Consider the following 9,297-nt stretch of genomic DNA (forward strand, 5'->3'; position numbering starts at 1 on the left):
GTTGAAGTACCCAACGGTGCTCCAGACTATGTTAGGAAATTCTATGGCATGATATTCTGGAGACCTTCAGTGAAGTTGATCCTTTGATGTGGAATGGCCGCCTGAGGGCACCGTAGTTCTGGCTACCATCTGTAAAGCAAGAGAAGTTTGCACCAGAGACCCGGGCAATCCTGACCAGTTCCTGTACACGGATTCCCAGCATGTGCTAGCTATGTGTCCACCTGACTGGCTCTGCTTCCATGCACCAAGGAAATCAGCCCTTGTGCTGGCCACAGGAACTAAAAAAAGAGAAACCTCTGATCTATCAGCCCACTGAACAGTACGCTCAGGCCCCCCTATATCTTCCACCCAGAAACCAGGGACGCCACGGCCTGCCATTTACCTGGCTCAGCAGTCGGAGGACAGCCAAGATCTTCCACTGTAGTCAACACCTCTACCAGCTGAAAAATGGGGAAGATGCACCAACTCAGGCCACCTGACCCCTCTGTCCTTTGCAACCAATTCCAGGCCTGTCCCTTCCCTGGGCAAATGGACAGATGGACTGGTCTGATGCAGTATATTATTAGTCTTTCACTACCACTATCCTCCTGAACTGGTATCACCATACTCTACCATACTCAGAGGAACCCTAAGCCATGACAGACTTCCTGACCACTATAATGCATAGCCACCAGCCAACTTGGGATGACTGCTGTCCACCTGCTTCACCTCTGACAAGAGGTGGCACCAAGCTGCCCAAGCCTGGTTGATTACCCAGATCCCCCCCCCCCCGCGCCAGATGCTGCGAATCCTGAGCAATTTGAAGACACTGCCCTTCCAGATAAGTGCCCAAACTGGGACCCCAATATCTAAAGGGATGCTATCCCACATCTGGATGAGATGAGCAATCTTAGAAGGAGCCCAAGTGGGTGCCCAGGGCACCACCAATCTGACCAAAGTGAGCAAGGTGACTCAGAAGCCACAAGTTGCCCAGCCAATTCTAAGAGGGACTGTGATGCATACTGACACTTCACTCCATTTGATCATGAGATCTGGGAGTACAGAGCTGTGGTGAACACAACCTTTGTCCAGCAGTCAGCTTTGGATAAGCATCAGAAATTACAAAAGGTAGGTTTCACTGGAATGAGTATCAATCAACTCATTGATATTGCAGCCAAGGGTGCCTAACTGAGAGGAAACAGCATGCAGAGAAAAGAAGTGCCTGGATAAGCCAGGCGTGGTGGCACACGCTTTTAATCCCAGTACTCAGAAGGCAGAGGTAGGATTGACTTGAGTTCGAGGCCACCCTGAGATTACATAGGGAATTCCAGGTCAGCTTGGGCTAGAGTAAGAACCTACCTAGAAAAACCACACACACACAAAACCAAAAATACCTGGGAAAAAAGGTCAAAATCATGGCCATGGTCCTCAGAGATGGAAGGACAGCTTGCAGACTGAGGCTGCCTCCTGCTGGTAAAGAAAGCCATTGCATTCCATTAGAAAAGAACATTTGGAAGTGGATTTGACATCCAGCCCAGTAAGGCTAGCCATACCTGCTAGCCCTAGTCTACATTTTCTCAGGCTGTGTAGAAGCCTTTCCCACTCACAAAGAGAAGGCCCAAGAGCTGTCTCTCACTCTGGCCAGAGAAGTCATTCTGTGCCTTGGGGTATCAGTGAGCATTGGATCAGATAATGGCCCCAGTTTTGTCAGCAAATTGTCCAGCAGATGTCTAAAGCAGTAGCACTAACACATCATCACCCCCAGTCCTCAGGCAGAGTTGGAAAGATAACTCAAAACTGCTATGGCCAAACATTGCCAAGAGATAGACCTGGTTTGGCCAGAAACCTTGCTATTTGTGCTGTTCAGAGTGCACTGTACACCCTGAAAATGTGGGTTTCCCCCTTTCTAAAAATACTTTATTTGTGTTTATTGATTTATGAGCAAGAGAAGAAATGGCAGGCGAGGTCGGGGTGGGGGGGTCTTCCAGCCACTGCAAATGAACTCCAGACACATGGGCCACTTTGTGCATCAGGCTTATGTGGGTCATGGGAATCAAACTTCAGTCCTTTGGCTTTGCAGGCAAGTGCTGTAACCACCTAGCAATCTCTCCAGCCCAGTTTCCCCCTTTTGAAATACTGTTTGGACGTCCTCCTCCTCTGCTCCCAAGGGACTCTGGTGACCTATGAAAGTACAGACACTCACCTCCAGTGGTTCTAAAGGACTTGGTCAAAACTGCAAGAGAGAGAACTGGATGCTTAAATATCCACTCTCCCTTCATGGCTAAAGGTCCCCTACACCCCTGGAACTTGGGAGACTCCAGGTCATTGTGAGGGGAAAGCCTAAGTCCAAGATGGGAGGGAACACATCAAATTACACTAACCACTCCCTCAGCTCTTAAAGTTGCAGGCGTCAAGCCATGGATTCATCTCACCCATGCCAAAGCTACCATAGATCCAGATCAGGAGTGGAGAATTGAACTATACCCAGACCAACCCTTGAAGCTGACCTTGTTCAGGTGGCTTGGAGATGACCCTCAACAATACAGTCTGACTGTAGATGGCCCTGCTTGCTCCTGAACTTGAATTGGCTGAACGAACTCCATTCATCTCTGTTGCTGGTGCCCCAAACTGACAAGTTAGTCTGGGAGGTGTCTCTATACCATGTACTGACACTGATCAACAAGACTAACTGTGCCCTTCAGGGCCCCTGTCTTATCTCTTTCAGGTGTTGTTTCTCAGGAGGATCTCCCTAACACTGCTCAGAAATGTTGCAGTACAGATCCCTACCCAAATTACCAGGATGGACAGACAGATGACTGGGGCTATGTGGTCTACGGGTGCATACCAAGAAGTACCAATCACTGTGGGGAGCTTATGGGTCACACCTTAGATATTGGTCCCATGTGGACTTTGTCACCACAGGAGCTTAGAAGGAGCCCCTGAAAAGGGACAAGTGACTGGTAAAAATGCCCATCACAAGCTAGGGAGAGGCCATGGAGTTAATTAAGAACTGACTTCAGAGGGGCCCAACAGTGGGGCTCTCAAAACTTTGGGATGCAGGCCCAGAAAGCCAAGCATCACATGTTCTTTCTCATATGTAGATCCTAGCTACAGATGACTGGGCTTCTGTGTGAGAAGGAAAAAACTCAATAGCAGAGACCAGTAAGCTAGAAAAGAGATATAAAGGGAAGAGAAAGGAAGGGAGGGGGGTACTTAATAGGATGGTATTTTATATATGTAAGTAGAAGAATAGATTGATGGGAGTTAGAAGGCCCAAAATGAGGCCTGGGGAAGAGATTGAGTAAAGGAAAGGTGGAGGGACAGCTAATCAAAATCTAAGAGGATATAAATAAATCATATGTAATCCTACTTTTTTGGACAATGGAACACTCAGGAGCCATAGATTGTTACTAGAAAACTTTCAGTACCAGGGATGGTATATGTTCCAGTGAGTTGTTGGACAGGGAGGTCCCTGATGCCCCCAAAACATTATAGGCCATTGCCAAGGCCCTTGGTTTCCCACCAGGAATAGATAGTAAGACCCTATTGCTGAAGATTCCATATACTTGGGCTGCAAGGCCACTGAGAAATCCTGCTGGATCTGAGCTGATAACCTCCTCTATGTCGACCAGCTGACAGAAAGCTGGAAGAAGCCATTCTGCATGCAGTTCAATGGGAGAAAGAGAAATCATCAGTGAAGATATTCAACAGTGGACACTGCAAGCCTTATATTTGGCCAGCCAGGCTAAATGAGCCAACGGGTACAATAGTGGCACATCTGTTATGGGGGAAACTAACTGCCCTCTAATTGGACTGGAGGCCTGCTCCATGGGAGGGAATATATCCCTGATACTGAAAACTTAAACCAGGGGTAGTCATGAGCCCTAGGGGTGTAACGTCTGCTGTTGTCTGGCTAAATGTATATACTATGCTTATCAAACTGCCCAGTAAGCACTTCTGTTAATGTTCACACCCTTATATTAATGCTACTGTCACTTTTGGTTGAGAATCTTCTCTTTTCAGATGGCAGTGACCTTGCGACGACTCAGAAGGTGTGGTGATGGAAAGAAATGACTGCAGTGCTCAGTACTGCAATATCTCTATCACACCTTCCAAGGCTCAGGGTCTACTGCAGAAGAGGTGATGGAAAGAATGTAAGAGCCAAAGTGAGAGACCAAATATAACCATTTTAAGTTAAAAAAAAAAAAAGAAAAAAAGGCCCAGGCCTGACTTAGAGAACTAGCTGGCCAATGTGCTGACCTTTTGCTTCTGTAAACTTTGCTTGCTTAATTGCTGTCTTTCCCCCTAACGTTTCTGAGGAATCTCCACTTCAAGGACAATGGAGATGACTTCATCTGCCTGGAGTGCCCCTAGCTCCTGCCCCCAACTTTGCCCACTGAAACCCCAAGGCAATCAGAACTGTTTAAATCAACCAATCATGTATCTATCCCCTACTTCTTTGTTCGAATTCCTGTATGAACCCCTTCCAAAAGAAAAGGGCTCTCCCTCACTACCGCTGTGCCGGACTGTGGGGACAGAGCCCAGGCCTAGGCTTGCAATATAGAAACCTGCTGCTTTTACATTCGAGTGTCTCGGCTTCTGTGGCAGTTCTCTGGGTGACTCCTGGGTGACCAGGGGACTTGGCTCCTGGTCAGCGGTTTTGGCACAACATAAGGAAGGGCAGGACTCCATACAACATGCTCCCTCCAGACACAAAATGGCCTGTATATCCATGGCCTCACAGTGCCTGACACTACCTGAATAAGGCCATCATAAAGGAAAAAGATCATGACATCAAAAGTAAAAGAGAGACTGATTGAGATGTGGAGGTGGTATGATGGAGAATGGAGTTTCAAAGGGGAAAGTAGAGGGAAGGAAGGGTATTACCACGGGGTATTTTTTATAATCATGGAGGTGGTTAATAAAAAGGAAAAAAAAGAATGTAAGAGCCAAAAAATAAATAATTTTTTTAAAAAAGAAACATAAGTCGGGCATACTGGCACACGCCTTTAATCCCAGCACTTGGGAGGCAGAAGTAGGAGGATCGCCGTGAGTTCGAGGCCACCATGAGACACCATAGTGAATTCCAGGTCAGCCTGGGCTAGAGTGAGACCCTACCTTGAAAAAAAAAAAAAAAAAAAAAAAGGAAACATAAATGCCGGAGCCTGCCAGCAAAAGGGTTTGAGCCTGATGGGGAGTGAGGATTAAGGAAAGACAAGACTGAAAGTAAGGACTCCAGTCCAGGACTGAAGCAAGATTTATTTCACAGCATTCCTTTTTATATCTTCTTACAAACAGTTTTTCCATGGACAAAAGTTCCATGAGTCTCACACAAGTTTCTATCAAAAAAAAACTTTCCTGTTACAGAGTTTTTGCACATCAATCACTTCTCAGTACAAAAGACTATTAAGGTCAGCCAAATGGTTTCCTACTCTGAATATACATAATCTTGCTTACATGTAGGCTGATATAGTTTTGCTAATGTCTTGCTGCCAGAAGCCCAGAGCTATGGATACAAGTCCAGCCAAAACGGCTCCTGACACATAAAGATGTTTTAAGTGCTGGGAAGATAGCACAATCAGTAAAGTGATCGCTTTATAAGCATGAGGACTGTTGCAGTCCGGTTCACATTGCTGGTAGAAATCACCCAACCAAGGGCAGCTTCTGGGAAAAAGAGGTTTATTTTGGCTTCCAGGCTCGAGGGGGAGCTCCACAATGGCAGGGGTAAACGATGGCATGAGCAGAGGGTGGACATCACCCCTTGGCCAACATAAGGTGGACCACAGCAACAGGATGGTGTGCCAAACACTGGCAAGGGGAAACTGGCTAAAATACTCATAAGCCCGCCCCCAACAATACACTCTCTCCAGGAGGCACTAATTCCCAAATATCCATCAGCTGGGAACCTAGCATTCAGAGCACCTAAGTTTATGGGGGACACCTGAACCAAACCACCACAAGGACCTAACATCAATTCCTAGTCCTCGTGTTTAAATGACAGGCATGGAGGCTGGGGAAATGGCATGCTGGCCTGGACTCAATCCTCCAGTACCCATGGAAAGCATGATGCATAAAATGGCACATGAATCTCGAGTTCATTTGTAGAAGCAAAAGGCCCTGGTGCACCCATGCTTGCCCCTCCTCTCTCTCTCTTTCTCAAATAAAAGTATTTTTAAATGCCAAAAAAAAAAAAAAAAAAAAAAACTTTGGGATGGGTTGGTGTACCAAAAACCACTGTTAGGGAGCTAACTCACTGGGCACCCTCAGGCTAGTCTTTAGACTGTCATTGTGTCACTGCCCATAAGCAGGATCAACAGGCTGGATCCCTAGGCACCTGAGCCAAACCCAAACCTAGAAACCCCTGAGGACAATGCTAATCCTCCCAGCACTTGGGAGGCAGAGGTAGGAGGATCACCATGAGTTCAAGGCCACCCTGGAACTACATAGTGAATTCCAGGTCTGCCTGGGCTAGTGTATTAGTCAGGGTTCTCTAGAGGAACAGAATTACTAGAATGAATTATTTTATAAAGGGAATTTATTGGATTAGCTTACAGTAGTCCAATAGCAGTTGCAGGCCTAAGAATCACCGAACCTGGTAGCTGCTCAGTCCACGTGGCCAGATGCCTCAGCAGTCCCGACCGGCACTGCAGATGGTGCCGGAAAACCTGGAGGCCTCCTGAGGAGCCGGAAAGCCTGGAGGCTTCCTGAGGAGCCGCTGGGTTTTGATCCACGTGGGTCTTCAGTTGATGTTGGTCTTTAGTCCGCACTGGTCTTCAATCCACGCTAGAAGGTAGGGAGCAGCTCCGGCAGCCAAGTGGAAGGAAGGAAGGAAAAAAGGGAACTCTTCTACCCAGAGCTTCCTTATATCAAGTCCCTCTCTGAGCGGGACCGCCCACTCTGGGGGAAGGGCTCACCCTGGGAGAAAGACCTCCTCCCTTAGTTGATCCTTCCTAGAAGCAGCCTGTGGATTACTAAACAGATCAAGTTGACAACACCTTAACTATCACAGCTAGTGTGAAACTCTTACCTCGTAAAACAAAAACAAACAAACAAACAAAAAAATACAATGCTTCAACTGGCAAGCACTCACCATCGCCATGAGCTAATAAGGCAAGCAGACCTGGACTTCAGGAAAGACTGCTGGATCTGCTTGAGACTTAGCCAGATGACCTACACTGGAGTAGGAATTACCAACCTAACCCTGTTTAATATGACCCAAGACAATCTAACCACCCAAAATACTAACTGTGTGGCAGGACTCTTAGTACGAACACTGGGAGAAGCAAACTGTATAGGAGAAGCAGAAAACTGCAGCAGCCTAGCTCCTAAGACAAGAGCACCAGATGGCACCTATTTTGCCTGTCAGGATGGTGCCTGTTAAGTTGAGATCAGGCTCCCAAAATGAAGTTACCATGGTCAGCATAATGGTGACAGCGGCATGGGGAAATGGACCGCTCACATTCTTCAAGAAACCATCCAGTCATTATCCCCTCCTTGCCTAACAATGCCCCAGGTCATGGTTTCCTGCCCCCTTATCTCCTAAGTCACCTGTCAGTGTTCTGGTGTCACATCCTAGCTATTTTAAATGGTTAATATAATGATCTTCCCTAAAGGAACTTTTCTTTTCAACCTAACAAATGAGGTTTTTTTTTTCTTCCTCACTGTCCCCCAACTGAAAAACCCCTATAAAGTCCACTACCTAAAAACTCAGATTGGCTGTGCTCCTCTCTTGTGAGTCAGCCTGGGCAGCTTGTGCTTTTTGTGAATAAAAGCTTTCATCTTTGAAGCCAGGTGTGGTGGTGCAAACCTTTAATCCTAGCACTCGGAAGGCAGAAGTAGGCTCACCGTGAGTTCGAGGGCACCCTGAGACTACATAGTGAATTTCAAGTCAGCCTGGGCCAGAGTGAGACCCTACATCAAAAAACCAAAAAAGAGAGAGAGAGAGAGAGAGAGAGAAGAGAAGAGAAGAGAAGAGAAGAGAAGAGAAGAGAAGAGAAGAGAAGAGAAGAGAAGAGAAGAGAAGAGAAAGAAAGAAAGAGCTTTCATCTTTGCCTCAGAATGGTTTGTATGGTGGTATTGGTCACTCCCAAACCTCACAGTACCTACATCTGCTACCCAGGGGATGATTGTACACTAATCATTGTCTTCCTCTTCTTTTTGTTTTTGGAATTACAAAGCTACTTTTAATACTTTGGGGTACGCCCCACAGGAATAAAAACCACTGAGAAGGAGTTGGGCATGGTGGTACATGCCTTTAATCCCAGCACTCAGAGGCAGAGGTAAGAGGTGTGAGTTTGATGCCACCCTGAGAATACAAAGTGAATTCCAGGTCATCCTGGGCTAGAGTGAGACCCTTACGTTGGAAAACAAACAAACAAAAACACTGGGAAGGGTAAGTCCCTCATCACCAGGAGTGGCCTGGGAGAAAGAGGCTACCTGAGGGAAGGAAGCACAAAAGGGACCAGCTGCAGACTCAGGGAATGCCATTGGTGTTGGAAACTGTTAGCATTACAGGAGGAAATGCAAGCACGGTGGTACTGACTCCAGGCATACAGGCGAAGGGCAAGAGGATTGGACACGAACCACCAACCTACTTGGCTTCCTCCTTCTTCTCATTTGCCTTTTTTTTTTTAAATTTTGTTCATTTTTATTTATTTATTTGAGAGTGACAGCACTTAACAGCTAAGCGATCTCTCCAGCCCTCATTTGCCTTGTTTTGCTTCTGCTGCATGATCTCTGAATCCCTCTGCTTGCAGGCGGCAGCAGAAAGCCCATCATCTCGGCCTTTACCCTTAACAGAGATGCTTTTTCATGTTTTTCTGGTGGGGGGCTCACTCTGGTTACCATGGGTCATGGTGATAGCAGTGGCTCTGACCTGCCTCCCACTAGTCACCTTGACCCCCAGCTTAGATATACTCCCAGGAGAAGAGTCCTCCTAGTAACTGTCTAGCTATTCCAGGCAGAAGAGGAGACCAGTCCTCCTCCCTATCCACCTGGGTATGGCCTTAACAGGGACACTGGATGCTGGGGCACCCACAAGAGGACTCCAACAGGTACAGCACAGTCAACTATCTTAATTAAAGACAATCTCAGTTTAGTCCAGGAAAGTATAGTTATTCTGAAAAAAACAGATAGATTCCTTAGCCTCAGTTGTGCTGCAGAACCACAGGGGGCTAGACCTGATGATCACAGAAAAAGGGGGTATCTGTGTTTCTTGGGAGAGGAGTGTTGTTTTATGCAAATCAGTTGGGGGGAGTAAGGGAAAATGCCAGATAACTCTTAGAAAGGATTAAGATGCAGCAAGAGCTGAAATGTCTT

At 46.8% G+C, this 9,297-nt stretch overlaps 1 pseudogene; it reads right to left on the reverse strand.

Moving 5' to 3' along the window:
- Positions 1-8,569: 8,569 nt before the first annotated feature.
- Positions 8,570-8,833, reverse strand: LOC101606496 (annotated as a pseudogene).
- Between the last annotated feature and the right edge of the window lie 464 nt (positions 8,834-9,297).

The sequence above is a fragment of the Jaculus jaculus genome, chromosome 7, assembly GCF_020740685.1.
Source record: "Jaculus jaculus isolate mJacJac1 chromosome 7, mJacJac1.mat.Y.cur, whole genome shotgun sequence".
Taxonomy (NCBI): Eukaryota; Metazoa; Chordata; class Mammalia; order Rodentia; family Dipodidae; genus Jaculus; species Jaculus jaculus.